This window comes from Aphis gossypii, chromosome 1, assembly GCF_020184175.1.
Source record: "Aphis gossypii isolate Hap1 chromosome 1, ASM2018417v2, whole genome shotgun sequence".
NCBI classification, from domain to species: Eukaryota; Metazoa; Arthropoda; class Insecta; order Hemiptera; family Aphididae; genus Aphis; species Aphis gossypii.
This window is the reverse complement of record NC_065530.1, coordinates 27,476,002-27,492,368: the sequence shown is the minus strand read 5'-3', so window position 1 is coordinate 27,492,368 and position 16,367 is coordinate 27,476,002. Positions and strand designations below refer to the sequence as shown.

Sequence of the window (16,367 nt, the reverse complement as noted above, 5' to 3'; positions counted from 1 at the left end):
ACACACACACACACACCACACACACACACACATACACGGGTATACGCACAGAGAGACAAGCACACGCCGAAGAGCAAAGACTGGGCGAAAATGGAAATATTCGAAGAAAATCCTGTAGCTAAGAGAATTATTCGCGCAGTAGCCGGCGCGGGGAGGAAGCTGCTGCAGGGAGCGCAGAGACGTAGAAAATATATTACATATATATGTGTGTGTGTGAGTGTGTAATCACAAACACACACACACACGTATGTACACACAATAAAAGCGAACCCCACACACACTGGCAAATTATTATATATATATATGTGTGTGTGTAAGGGATGGTAGTATAAAAGAAAGGGGTAGGCGGTGGCGACGTAAGGGATTTTAAGCCTGGGGGTTATTACAAATGGCGGCGGCGGCGGTGCGCGGGCGCGGCAGAAAGAAAACGGAAAACGTTGAGAAAATATAGATCCGTATGGCTCGAGCGGAGAAGGGTCGCTGCCGCCGACTGTGTGCGTGCGCGCTCGCACAAACAGGAAACGGCGGAGCGGCGGCGGTACACTCCTCATCGGTGCTCTGTGTGTGTGTTTGAACTACTTTTCGTACAGCGCGCGAGACTCCTATAACCCCGCCGCCCCGCCGCCGTCCCGGGAATAAGTAAAAGAGGAAAAAGCAATTAAAATCGGTCGCTCCCCATTGGTCGGAAATGTTTTCCACCGTTCGTCGGTGTGTGTGCGTGCGCGCCGAGCTCGCGAATGCCGTTTCGTTTGCCCGAGGAGGAATCAAGATTTTAAAACCGCCAAACACCTCCCCGGCCCCGCCGCCGGTCCCGTTCGCCCCTCCGAGGATTTGTCTTCGGTCGGTATAAATATTTTAATAATGCGCGCGCGGTGCGGCGGCTGTCGTCCGTCGGTGTTTTTCAAAATCCGTTCTACAACACACATTCGCGAAATAATTCGATTTACGGGCGCCGACCGCCGCGGAACATTATATTATATAATTATATTATATAGGTACATCCGGCCGGTACCGGCGTTACAATATAATATTATCATATATTTTTAATCTAACGCCGTTTATCGCGCAAATTATGGACACTGAAGTCATTGAAAAATATTTAAAACGATACGGAATAATATAATATATTATGTGACGTGTGATTCGTATACGACTCGGCTGTATCACCCTCGCGGTTCGACCGTCTTCGCGCGCGCCACAACCACCCTAGTCTCTCCCGTCATCGCGCTTATTAATAATTATTATTAATATATTATAAATGTTCACCTGCGATCTCCAACCAGTTACGCGGGGGGAAAATCACGACCACCTCCCCCAAAAACTCATCGATCACGACCGCAACGGTGTTATAATAATATTATTATACGTGTATGTGCCGTGCACGCAACTCGGCACATAAATGATATTATTATATACGGTCGGTGTGGTAAGAAGGGTGTGTGTGAATCACTGTTAAAATAATATTTGAATCGAGTAAATGGACGACCTCCGATATTCGATAAACCGTTATTAAATTATTCGACTATTGGATATTGACGCTTACGAGTTATACAACCGTAATAATAATTATAATAATCAACTGATTATAATATCGTATCGTAAATAAATAAAAATAAAGATACTTATTGCTTATTTTCAATCGCGTAATAAATTCAATTTCAATTACGAATTTATTAAACCGCACGCTATTACAATCGGGAAATTAAATAAACCGATAAGTTATGAATTATTGTATCTGATTTGCGCACCGGTGCAATGTACTTACTACGTATACATAAATTACTATCTTCAAGGATGTACAATTCGAGATTTCTAGGTACGCAACACATTTTTATGTTGTGTGAATTAAGTTTTGAAAAAAATCAATTGTTTCTCAATAATACGAGTTCTATATGGCCGTCTTGGTAAAATACTAAAATATCAATTATAACAATTATTATACAAAACGATACAATGCGATTTTTTCAATATATAGATACAGTTATATTGTGGAAAATAATTTTCGTAATTTAGATTTAAAAGTGAGAAACGTATTGTCCTAAGAAATAGAATAAATAATTGAATACATACATTCAATTCTTGAAGTATTCAAAATATTTCTTATACAACCATTTTATTATATAATATACTAATTAGCATAATTTAAATAAATAATTGAAAATACAAAAATCTTTTATCCAAACTTAAATCCACCAATAACAATTATACTATTTATACTTAGATACAATTTAATTTCATAAACAATTTTAACGTAAAATTATCTAAATTGTTAATTGTTTATTGAACTTTTATTATTTATTAAATACTTAAAAAAACCTTTATACGTTTATTTATTAGCTGTACGGTTCATTACAAAATGCTGTTTCTAAATCAAATATTAATACAAACTAAGCATACCAAGCATACCAGTACTACCCAATATTTAAAATACACGTATTAAAATATTTTTTTTTACCATATTTAAGTCTGAAATATATCTGAATACATTGAACATAAATACGTAACTAATTAATGATTATATAAATCATCTCATATTTTGATTTTTTAGAAAAAAATAAATTATAATTTATAATATTTCAATATATTATTATTTACTGAGCATCAGCTAGTAATACGAATATCTAATCTAAAAAATTCTAAAACCTAATATACATAAACTTTACTTTAGATAATAATTTAGTTTTTATGTATTGTAAAACACTAATAATATTTTACACGGTGTGTATAAGTTAATAAAACACCGGAAACAATTTTTGTTGTGACATATCAAATTCATTTCAACAAATAATAACAACAATTTTCTCAGAATGCATAGAAAAATTTCTGACAACAAAAACCAAAATTGTTAAATAATTAAAATTTGAATTATTATTTATTTAATCATATTATTCCTATTAAATGAATACTACATAAATTGCATATATAAAACCATACACGAGCAGATGATTTGAAATATTGGATGAAATTTGAAACACTTATTTGTAGGGAAAAAGAAATAAAGCACAACTTATTTCGTTCTATAAAAACTATGAATTAAAAGAAAAAAACAAACATTTATTACGAAAATAATTAACTTAATTTCATTAATTACAGTCACTTGATTAAAATAAAATATATTATGGCATAATATATGATAAACAAAATAAAATATCTTGTAAAAACAGCTAAAATATAATTATTAGTTGTACGAATTAATAAATCACATTTTAACACTATTCACTGAAAAGAAATATTTTGTATCGTATTTATTTTATTTAACTTTAAATTCATATTTAATTCTTAAAGTATTTTAGATTTGTGTTTTCGTAAAAATTATAGTTTAAAAATGTATAGCTTACAAAAAAACTAAATGTGTTTTGATTTTAATTTTAGCTCTTACTAAATTATAATCTAAAAATAATCGATTCAAGAAACTAGTAAACAAATTTGAACTATTTTGTTAAATATTTAATACGACATATCGGGTTACACAATAACAGTGAATTATTTACTACGACTCGTGAGGAAAAGCTTGTTAGATGTAAACTAAGAAGTATTATATAGAATGAGATGGATGTCTTCTGGCTTGACACGGTTAATTATGGTAAGAAATGAGTTTTAGAGAGTGTGTAGGAATGGTCCCTATATTGGTGATTAAGCAGGAGAGATTATATTGAGATGGTTTAGACGTATTCAAAATAGGAAAGGAGCACAGGGGAGTTGAAAGGGTGTTTGGAATAGACATGAAAGGAAACCCGAGAAGAAATTAATAGGAATAATCAATATTATGATGTAGAGAAATGGGGAGTGGCAAGATGGAGTACAAGATTAATGGACAAGAAGTAAAAGAGGAATGGCAATCAAAAGTTCAGGGGAAAAAACAAGCATCATGCTACTGTCTTAAATGAAATCGTTACCGTGGATATATATCATAATATATTTGAATTAAGAACACCAAATATGATTAAGAATTAATTAAGTATTTAGAATAATAGAATATATATTATATTTTATTTACATTTTATAGACCATAATATTTAATATGTATTTATAGCTTTAAATAATATTATTTTTAACCATTATTAATAGTTAGGACTCGGATTTTGAAGCAAAATAAGCAACAACAAAAAGCACACGATTGTATTTAAAAGTAAAAAAAAAAAGCATGACAAAAAATTAATAAAACAATTTGAAAAACTAATTTAAATTAGAAAAAGAATTAACTACCATATTTTTTCGTAAATTTATAGAAGTGAAACTGATTCTATTGTCTTACAGAATATTTTTATACATAGAAAACGAATTCTCTACAACCACTGAAGTGATCGGTGCATACTTCATACAAGAAGTTTCAAATAACAACACTAAATCTTAAGTTTTGATATGGTCGATATCGATCTTATAGGCATACTGACTGTATATGTACTGAAAGCTATATGTATATCGATAATCTGTATTATGTTTAATATATTTTATAATCAAGCCGATAATGAAAACAATTATAATAACCCAATATAAAAATAATAATAATAACTATTTAATTAGTATTCTTGGTTTTTACATTTCTCATGAATTTATTCATTTTTATTACAACAGTTTAATAAACATCAAAAAATCCACAGCTGGAATAATTTTAAAAAAGCAAAAAAATCATTTACAGAAAAAAGCCAAAATAAATTGATTTATTTGGAAAAAGAATGACGTGAAACGAATTTATACAAAAAAATTAAATTTCTATCTCATATTTTATATATGAAGGAAGCATATATGCTTTAAAATCCTAGCCCAAGCTAATCCTAGTTATTAATAATAGCTAATCACAGGTGTATTTTCGTGCATTTAAAACAATTGTATTATCATTAAGATAAAATTCGATAGTATTACAATGATATAGTATTTGACAATATGTATATAATTATTATCCTATATTTCTCAAGACTCTTGTGTTTTAGTGTTTCACTGATGTGAAAAATTACGTTATGTTATAAATGCATTGTATCGATGTGAATCAGAAACAAAATGAACATTGTAAGAGGCACACGCACTTATACAATCGTAATAATAACATAATATAATAAACGTGTGAGGTAAAAAAAATAGTTCCATTCTCAAAAACGATTCAGAATGATGTTTTTGAAGAAAAAACTGTAAATTTCGGTAGTATTGTTTGTTTTAAAAAAATCCGTTTAATAACATTCGATATTTTACGACTTCCAACCCAATAATGCGGTACGGCGATGACGCTCGTTTTCGGATGGTTACAGACGGCGGGACGGTGAGGCGGACGTACATAACGAAACGCGTGTAAGTGCGACATCGTTCTAACAATATAATAACAATCGGCGAATGAAAAGGAAATGTATGCGATGGTAGGGACGGGGTGTTGTAGGGCGGCGTAAGAGCCAACGAAACTGTAGGTATACAGGTGCTCGTAATTACTGTCGGCACCGTGCACGCGGCGCTTTAACGCATTGTCGGCGAAAGGGTTTTTCCGGGCGCACCGCGTAATTGCGCGCGACTGGCGCAAACGGAATAAGAAAATGTAATTTGGGCTTCGCACCCCCACACACACCCCATACGCCTCCTACAGCCGTCATCCCCCGACACACGACCATAAGACCTGCGTGCCGATATACGTGCGAGACCTTCGAAAAAGACGCGGTGGGTGGACTGTGCGAGGTACGAGCGGCGGAAAACCAAGAGAGCGGCTCGTCAACTAATTAGCTAGTAGTTCTAAGTTTTAATAATAATTAAAAGCCACGCGGCAAACTTGGAAGAGAAGCGAACGAGTGCTGGCAACGACGACGGAGCGCGCACGCTCGCTACCCCCTCCACCGTTTAATTATAACGTACACGTACATAATATATATGTGTGTGTGTGCATGCGTATACACATTCGCAAGACTTTGAAGCGAACAAACTTAATCGCCACGTGCATATAAATAATATAAAATAATATGATAAAATATACGTAGGTATATTATAATTCAGAGGATATTTGAAACAACACAGTTTTTTCTTATTCAATAACCTTCTAACGATTTGCGAAATACATTTTTTGTTTTCGAAAGCAATGCAGTGATGGCACTATTTTTGCCGTTCCGACCGGTCATCCCAAGAGTCACTACAGTATATAATTATGTCGTTTCGACCGAAAAATACATTATCGGTATAATATGCGAAACACTATCGACTCTAATAGCCGAGTGTAAATATAGCGACGGAGAGCAGGCCCAATGCGGAAGCAAAATAGACAGCCACCTAGAGGCAGCCAACTAGTTTAGGGGTGGTAAACTTTGAATAAACGAAATCGATTTAATTATTTTATTATCTAGTGTACTGCAGAAATTTTAAAGTTGCGTTGAAAAAACCCGAGGACGGCCCTGTAGCGAAGTACGATATTTCGGATATGTGAAAAAAAACATAAATATTGTTGATAAATATGAAGATTATATAAAAATATCATATAGGTCGCGAATGTCGTGATACCATTGACGGAGTTTGTAGTTCGTAAAATAAATTATAAATAATAATAAAAAAAAAAAAAAAACAATTTTAAAATGTTCGTTTTGCGTGGAGTATAAGAAGACATTTATGTTTTATACGTATTCTAGTCATTTTAGACTTAAGTCGTGTAAAATTATAATATTATCGATACAATAAATTATACTGTACAGAGTAAGAGCTCAAGACGTTACGCCAACGTTTTCTTCGATTACATTATTATATAAGTTTGCGCGTGAACGAGTCAGATTCGATAACGCGTCCTCGGAGGACCGCGGTGGCGCGAAAGGACTGTGTAGCAACAACAACAACAACACGCGCCGTCTTCTTATCTACGGTACCGAGGTCGTTTAAATTATTGGCGGCCGTTATGTTCTTGGACCGCGATAAGAATATTCTCCGGGGTATAGTTACACGAATGAAACATTAACCGAACTATTCTATATTTTAAACCTCAGCTCCCATATTATATTATATACTTCTACCGCGATTACAACAGTTCACCTGTAATTTCCACGTACACCGTTTTCCTTTCCACGTCGACAATACACGACCCTTACACTGAAAACCTTTGATAACCACAGCTACTGTATTTCCAACGTCCTGCCGTCACCGCCAACCACTCGAAACACGAGCGAATGAATCATTTAAATTTTTTTGTTTTTTTTTTTTAAAGTATCCGAAACGGCCAACAACCGGGCGACGGAATATCTCACGCTCTACGTGACCCCGCTTATAGACGTATATACACGACGTGGGTGACGGTGAAGTTATCCAAAACTTTTGGTCGGTTTAACGTATAGTACTACGTGACGGAAATAAAAACGACTTTTTGATAACGCGATTACCGTGTTTTTCCTTTTCTCGAATCGTGTACGGCGGCAGTTAACGACTCCGCCAACAACTGTTACAAACAAAATGTTTTATAATAATTAAATATATAATATAATATAATGATATTTTCAACAGAATATTTAACCGCTGAACCGTTAATTTAGACCATTAGTACAACAATATTACGATACTTGCGGGTCATTATTTCCGATGGTACGATAAAGTACATATATAATATATATTAATATAAAAAACGGTGTTATTATTAATTAATTATTATTAATTTTACGGTGTATTATTCCACATTACATATCTCACGAAATCAAATGAGCGTTCTTTGACAATCGAAGTTATGTTTTAAAATACTCGACCACCGTTATGAAGATTTGATAGTATAATGTTAGAACTCGAGTCGACATCATTTAGACGCAGCCGTGACATAAAACACGACGTCGCGTTGTGAAAATATATCAAATGACTGCAAATACTCGAATATATATTTTCTACGACCCTTATTGTGTTCCTAAGCTACCGTACCATTTTGAGTTTCAACATTTTAAACTTTGTAAAATAATTCCATTATAGGGACAAAAAGGCACGAGCTGGTAGAACTGCTTAACGCGGAGTGTGTTGTACACCCACCCATCGGGAATAATATTGTCTCTAGGTAAAATACGAAGGCTGAGGATCCATACACTTTTAGGGTAACAGAGAAAGCATTATAAAACTTATACATATATATATATATATGTATATTCATTGTGACCGAAAACCCCGTTCCTCGTTACTCGCCGCGGTGGATACTGCCGTTAAAAAGGGATTTTAAATCCCTTTCCCAAAAAAAACAATGGCCGGTGGAAAAATTAATATTTAATTTCCACCTCTTGTCCAACCGAAGCGGCGCTCTCGAGAAAAACGTACGCGTGTATAATGTATAAAATAATATTATAACGCGTCCAATTACACAACTGCCGGTCGTGGGAATTCACTTTTTCATAACCTTCTCCGTCGTCCCGCACCATGCGCCCCTCGGAGCCAGTGGTCAAGGGTGACTTATACAAAAATATCATATATTCAACGCACACTTTAGAAAAACATTATGCCCGTGTTTTTGCAAAATGTATTCCGTCGCCCTTTTTTCGGTGGGTATAAATATAGCCGGGACAAAAGTGCGCATTAATTTAAACGCCGTATGTATAATTGTATACAGCACGAACACGCACTTGCCGACCATACAGAGACCCCTCTTCTGAAAAATGTCCTCTGCAATTACACCAAACACGGACAACAAGTCTAATGACAACCCCTTTTCGACTATCGTAAGACGTTATCTCCGTATAGCTTTGTAGCACGCACTGTACACTATATACTCATCCCACGGGACGCTGACTCAATTTTCTCTTTGTATGCTATACGTATAGTAGGTACATGTACCTACAACATGCGTCTAAAAGAGAGTTAAAAGAAAAAATAAACAACAAACAAGACACAATATTTCGCGTGCAGTAAAAGTAATTAAATGTTTTTGACTTTTCAGAAAACGCTCAAAAACATTATTTTTTGTTTATTAGACAAAACTTTATTTGTACCAGAAAATAAACGAGATGATGCCAGATACACATAATAATATTATTAGTAATGGCAATGCAAAAATCGTTTACACACCTAAAACAACTCTGAAACTAATCCTTTTTACTAGGTATTAAGGTACTGACCCATCGTTAATAGGAGACGACCGTCTATCTATCCAAACCAGAATGATATCATAACATCAGTACATCATATTTAATTTATAACATTGAAATTAATACACTATTTATAAATGTATATTGATTAATTTTCTAGTTTAATACTATGCTACTAAAAATTGTGATTAAATTATAATTATATGGATGAAATGCGTTTGTATTGACTTCCAGCTGTACTACACTTTAATTTACCTCGAAGACGTCAAAACATAGTCGTCCACATGATCTTATTAGGTAATTAATTATTATGTAGTATGCTATTATAAATTATTATGTCTACTAATTAATAATTATATTTTTCATCTTTACACTAGTACATTATATTATATTTATAATTTCTAACCAATCTTAAATACCTACTTATAACTATTGATTATTATTATTATAATTATTAACATGTTCAAATCACAAACAATTACCATTTCTATAAATATATGTGGATAAATATTCTACAGAGACTAGGAATGTCTTATTATATATATAAAAAAAATTATTATATAGAAATTCATTAAAAAAATAAAAAATTATGAACATCTTTTAATATTCCAAAAACATGGATCTGATAATAATGTACAATTGCCACTATGATAAAATGAAAAAATCATACTAAATTCACGAAGGTATCAATATTTAGTATGCCTATATGGATTATCGTGGTATGAACCATTTTGTTAGATAACATTTTCTTGGCAACAAATTAAAATCAAATAAATAATGATATGATACGTAAATATATATCTATATATGTGTGCATACTATACATATATTTATATCATAAATTTTTAATACGTAAAATAATTTATACCTCACAACAATAATACGTGTATTCATAGCATATATGAATATTATATTTGCAAATGTTTAAGAACTAGGTATTTATGTCGATATAAAAAAAATATTTAAACAATTATTTCACTAATACTTCATAATGAATTAGGTTAGACCGCAAATCCATAATTTCAGACTTTTTAAATCCATATTAATCCTTAAAACATTATATATATTATATATTTATACAGTTTATAATTTATTTATATTTAATTATAATCTTTACAATATTCAAGAATGTAAATTTGATGCAATTCGAAACTAATAAATAATTGTAAAAATAGCAAGACAATTCGATATATTCAAATGTACCGACAACGATTCGATTTTCATTCGACGGATATTTTTACATAGCATTAAATAACAACAAAATAATTATTTTCGTTGCGTATAATAATTATTATAGTCAATACGGCAGCATACCAGTGTACAATAGTGTGGCTGTGGTCTCTCCACCTTGAAAGCAAATGAAAATTAATTACGTTTTCCATGTCTGCCCGCCAAAAAGGTACGTCAGTATATTATAATAAACCTACCCGAAGACTGCAGCCATACAATATAATATATATATATATATATTATATATATATATATATATACATATTGCATGAAGTAATATAATAATAATAATAATAATAATAATATGTCGTAGGTACACGTCATCGTCTTTTGCACAGCGCCGGACACGAGTGGGACGGCTTTTAAAGGACGACGTTAAATTCCCAGGCTGCACATGTACGTATCACACATATATACGGTATGCCGTGCACGTGTAACCCTCTGCCGTAGCGAGTTTCTTTCGGTCGAATGAAAAAGAGAGAAAGAGTGTGCGGGAGAGCGAGAGACGACGACAACGATATATGCGTGTATATATTATATGGGGAGAAGAAGAGTTCAAACGTCGTCTCAGTCGCCGTCTACGCTCGCGTATATATATTATAATAATAATGTGATAAAATTACCCGGGCCCGAAAGAGAGCGGAATAAGAGTAGAAACGGGAGAGGAGGAGAAAACGAGGGTGGGTCCGTGCGTGTGTGCGTCTTGTTGTCGGGCACGATAAGGGACGCGAAACGGGGCTGCGACGGGAAGAGAACTCTCGCGAGCAGTATAATATATATATACGTACACACTGAAACCCGGCAGCAGTTTTAAACTCGTATATACCACTTCGCCGCACCCTAAGCCGAATGAATAATGGCGGCAACAGCGGTGGCGGCGGCGGCCCGGGGGTAAAGAATCCCCTATTTTCTTTGCGCCGCCCCCTCGCGCGCGCCACGGATTCTTTGGCGGCCGCCGAAAAGGGTGGCGCGGGCGGTGGCAAACTATACATTCTTGGTACGCGCAACCCCGCCGCCGCCGCCGCCGCCGTTGCACTCGCCGCCCGCCGCCGTTATATATATATATATATTATACTTCCACGCCGACACGCCGCTCTAACCCTTTTTGCGCGCGAGAAACATTTTAAAGGCATCTTTGCCGTTATCGGTGTGCAGTATCATCGTCGTGCACGCGACACGGCCCCGACTACCACACACACACACACACAAGCACATTATATATATATATATATATATGCACAGTACAAGGGAGGAACGGTCTCGTCGCGGGGGACCCGTATGAATTACGGCCGTAAGGTTATAAACCGTGCCAAGAAATCCTATTAAGTATAATATGAAATACTTCGACCACGCTGCCGCCGCTGCCGTTTCCGAGCGTACATAATAATATAATATATATATATATAATACATAAACCGTGTGTCTGTGTGTGTGTGTGTGTGTGTGTGTGTGTGTGTGTGTGTATAGGAATTCGACGATAACAATATTCCCGAGCTCTTTGCCTATGGGTATTATTACTATTATTATTACCGTCATGTCGTAAGCGCCACAATAAGAATCGCCGTACATATATCTATAAAGGTTTTACCTGTCAGAGGAATGCGCGCCGCTTCTTCCTATCTGCTGCCCACGAACCTGCACCGTATTCATTATGATTATCGTCGCATTAAACATTGTACAATAGGTACCTATAAGGGTTGGGCTAGGTGGTTAGGATGTACGCAGGTGTAACGACAGAGTCGGCGACGATTTTTTTTTCAAACGATATTGTTAATACAATATTATTATAATACATGAGTATTACATAATAATATAATTTGAACACCTCTACGAAGCCAAACTTGATAAAATATCAATAATAAAATACTAAGAATCGTAGACATAATATTAAAACGAAAATTTATTACTGATATACTGCAGTAAGTGGAGGCCATTATTTAAACTATATTATTTTTGATTTAATCGCCAAATTTATTCAAAAAAAAAAAAAAACATTTTTTTTTTTTGTAATTAAAAACTAATTATTTAATTTATTGGTTTCCATAAAAGTATGTCGAGGGTATTAACTTAAATTGTAATTAAAAGTTATAGGTATATTTTTTCAAATTTTATATTTCCTGAAAAAAAATGGTACTATATAGCTTAGATGTCAGATATTTAGACTTACGGAATAATATTACTTGTAAATAATAATGTAATAACGCTATATTGATGGTGGTACTGTATAGAAAAATAGCTACATTTATTGAACTTTATAAAAAGTCACGAATAAACTGTATATTTGACACAATATATTAGATCATATTATTAAAATAAATTAACCAGATCATCAAGTAATATTTTGATAATAAAAAAAAAAAATCCTTAAATTTATTCGTTAACATAATCTATAATATACTATGTATAATAAAATATTAGAATCTTTTTTATGATTTTAATAACGAAGTTAATAGTAGTAAAATAATAAAACCAGTTGTATTACAAAAAGTTAAAAAAGCGAATAAAGTTTATTCTAGTTTAAATTTATTACATAAAATCCCAAAGGGTAATACAAAAACTGCTCTCACAAGTTTTATTTTATTATTCATTAGTATGAGTATATGTTATTAGTTAGTTTTTAATTGCCAAGAATTGTGTAACTATAAGATACATTTACGAGTAAACTTTTTTTATTAATTAGTATAAAACTTTTTTGTATGACAACTTTTTTTTTGTATTTAAAAACACGTATACGGTGTCTTTAAGCTCATTAAAAAGATTGTAAATTGAGAAACCAAAAATTCAATAGTTTTTTAAGCGTAAAGTGGTACATCTATAATCCACCGCATACTTTTTTAATCAACATCTAATAAGAATCAATTTTAGAATATAATACTTATATTAATAATAATTTTAGTAGTATCTTTATATTATTTGTATAATTAATACACTAAAAAGTATATTACCAACTTGCAGTAGTAGTTTTCTCGGGATTTGTACGTTTGAACTTATGGCGATCTTACAAAATGTTTGATATTAATTTATTAGTGCGGACATCAAAAATCTATGTGAATCGTAAATACTCATTTCTCACAAGTCACAATTAATATCTTAAATAATAATATTATAGTCATGACTTATTAATAAATCAATAAATTGACATTTGATTATTTTTCAATAATTGTATCAATAATGTGAATATTCAAAATATTTCAGATACCTACTATTCTTTTATTTTGACAATAATTGTTTTTTTTAAAAATAGAAAGAGAATTCCGAAGATTCTCAAGTCCATATTATCAAAAGTGATTCTACTTGAATGTTTCACGTTTGATCAGTTAGTTTTACTGAGAATATTATTTATTAAGAAAATTCTATAGAAAAGAGCTGAAAAAAATTACGTCAACACATTTTTAAGTTCATAGTGTTATTTGTTTGTAGTTTAATATAAACATAATTGTAATTTTTAAAAACTTGACATTAGTATTATGTAGATATGCAATAATTTCCAAAATAATTTCCAAAAAAAAGGTGCATTTCTAATTCTAAATCCTATAGAATTTTTAGAGAGTTATCACAACATTTTTATTTGTATTATGTACAAGTAAATTTTACTCCCATTGACAAAATGTTGAATTATGATTAATGATACAACATCAAGTGAATGTAACTAAAATCATCACAGGATCTTAACTAATTTAACATATAAGACATAGAGATTTAAATTATTTGAACTACCTATTGAGGAAAATTGTTTCCGTTTTATATTTTATGCGATGATGATTTGTGCCATGTATTTAATTGTTATTAGTCAATGTTAATATGTATTATCGCAATGGAAATATGAATAATTATGCATTTAATAATATGCACGTAGACGGGATGCATTTCTAATGGAACAAAAATCAATTGTTTTTCTGACATTGACACCCTTCGGGACGATCTAACAATGCGAAAAATTTGACGTGCGTCGGCTGTATAGTAACCATGTGAAGGTAGTGTTGTAGAAACGTAACGGAATTCGGTTGAGAGTACTAGTGGGGATTCTCGTAAATGGACAAAGCGTGTAGTAGAAGTCTGTTTAAAGTCGAAGGGAAAAACTATATGTACATATGAAACGACGTCGGAGGCGGCAGTGGCGGCGGCGGCAAGGAAAGGAAACGAAGGGATCTCGCTGGCGGGTAGGTGTGGCGGTGGTCTGGATAGATAATTTATGCGATGTCTGTAAGAGGGCACGGTTTGAGTGGAGAGGGGGGGGGGGAGTCCGCGAGGAGACGAGACGAGACGAGACGCGCGTGGCGGTGTGCGACAGAGAACGTCCTCGGAGCCGGGGCGGCAAAAGGAGGCAAAAATGGAAGGTCGGGAGAGCGGCGGCGGCAGCAGAGCAAAGGAAAATGTTGACGAGAAAACTTTTGTATGAATAATGAAGCCCGCTTGCTGCAAGTCGAAGGGTTTTTCGGACAGGCGGCGGCGGAGGCGGTGGTGGACGACGACGACGACGACGACCGGGGGTTAGATAGCAGCGGCAGGCAGGCACAATGGCTGAACCCCGGGAAAAGAGGGCGAACTTTAGTTTTGACGTGCAATCCTCTCTCTCTCTCTCTCAGCCACGCACTCACATATATATATATACACATATTATATACATTATATACGCTCTCGCGTGTGCGTGTGTACCATTACTCTTTCTCTGTCTCTCTCTATTTCTCTTATATATTATAATACGCGTGTGCGTATTTTTGTGCTCGTAGATGTATACACGTATATTATATACACACGTTGAAAGGAAGCATTATTCGCGCACAAGTACACACACACACACATTATATTTATATATATGTATATGCATATAACGCTCGCGGGGCAAAAGACGAACGAGCGGGTGAAATAATTCCGCGAGTCGTTACGGCTCTGCTGGTGATAAAACGACGGCGGTGTTGACGAAGAAGGCGAAATAATGTATAAAGAGCAGGACCCGTCGCGTAATAATAAAGTTTCCGAGCCGATTTATTATATTACGCTGGAGCTCGCGCGCTGCCGCCGGAAAGACGACGACGACGGCCGTGGCGCAGGCGACGACGTCAAAACGGCGGCCATGGCGGCGACGAGACGTGTATAATAATAATAATAATATTATTATTATTATTATTCTGATAAATTGTTTTTAACGTCGTCCTCGCTAAAGATTTATGACGAGTTTTATTAAACAGACCCTTGGAAGACGAGAATATTATTGTCACTCGTTTTTCCATCAATTATATATCGTCATAGGTACATCGATAATACGTAATAATTATATACAACGAAGAAAAAAAACAAAATTATTCTATACCTAAATGAAAACTCGCATTTACACGTTCAATGCAGGTACGACAAGACGGTAAAACAACCGATATCCGACAAGAGAACAAACAAAAAACACCCCGTCGCGGAAATCCGAAACCCATAAGCGTATAATACACGTAAAAACTCTCAAAAAATATATATATATATTTGATACTTACGTTTTTTGACGCGCGTTCCCAGATCGTGACGTGACTAAGGCCGAATCGGCGGTCGTACTGCGATGTTAGAAATCCGAATGAACGGCTAAAACCGATATGCGATAATAATATTATACATCCGAGAAAAAAAAAGGGGTTCGATCGGGTTTTGCCGAAGGGCCGATACCGGTCGTTCCTGTCAATCCAGTTTTATATTATTATTATTATTATTTTGTTTTTTATATTTTATGGCATGTCGTACCCGGGACATCGAAAGGCTATCGAACTAGTTTTATCGATTGTAACACGTTTTATATTGTATTGTACTCGCGGTTTCCACTGTGGGACCGGAATTACTCGTTCCGCGGCTGGACATCTGGTCCCCTATTTTTGACCGTCCGCGGTCTTCGAACCCCGAGGGAAGAACCTTTGTGGACAAAATTTAGAGAAATATACGTACACGCACAAAGTAATAATACAAAAAATAATACATGCTTCGTCGTCGGATCGACGAAAGCCCAAAGGCAAATTCGCATAGGATACCCCACGGTCTTTGGATACGCCTATCTACCGTGTCTTTTCAGCTCATTATCGACGATTGCCAATATAACAGTTAGTACCTATATATAGGTAACATTTTGTTGCATCGAAATGTAAAGAAAAACTGTACTAA

The 16,367-nt window shown here is 34.3% G+C and overlaps 1 long non-coding RNA gene across 6 annotated transcripts in view; it reads right to left on the bottom strand.

Moving 5' to 3' along the window:
- LOC114130330 (uncharacterized) overlaps positions 1 to 15,813 on the bottom strand; it is a 50,194-nt gene extending 34,381 nt beyond the window's left edge. For 2 of the 6 annotated variants that reach the window (XR_007603072.1, XR_007603079.1), the window contains exon 1: positions 15,716 to 15,806. This is a non-coding gene — a long non-coding RNA (uncharacterized LOC114130330). Of the gene's footprint in view, positions 1 to 15,715 lie in introns of all 6 variants that reach the window. The other 4 variants (XR_007603077.1, XR_007603074.1, XR_007603078.1 and 1 more) reach the window with 4 other exon arrangements.
- Between the last annotated feature and the right edge of the window lie 554 nt (positions 15,814 to 16,367).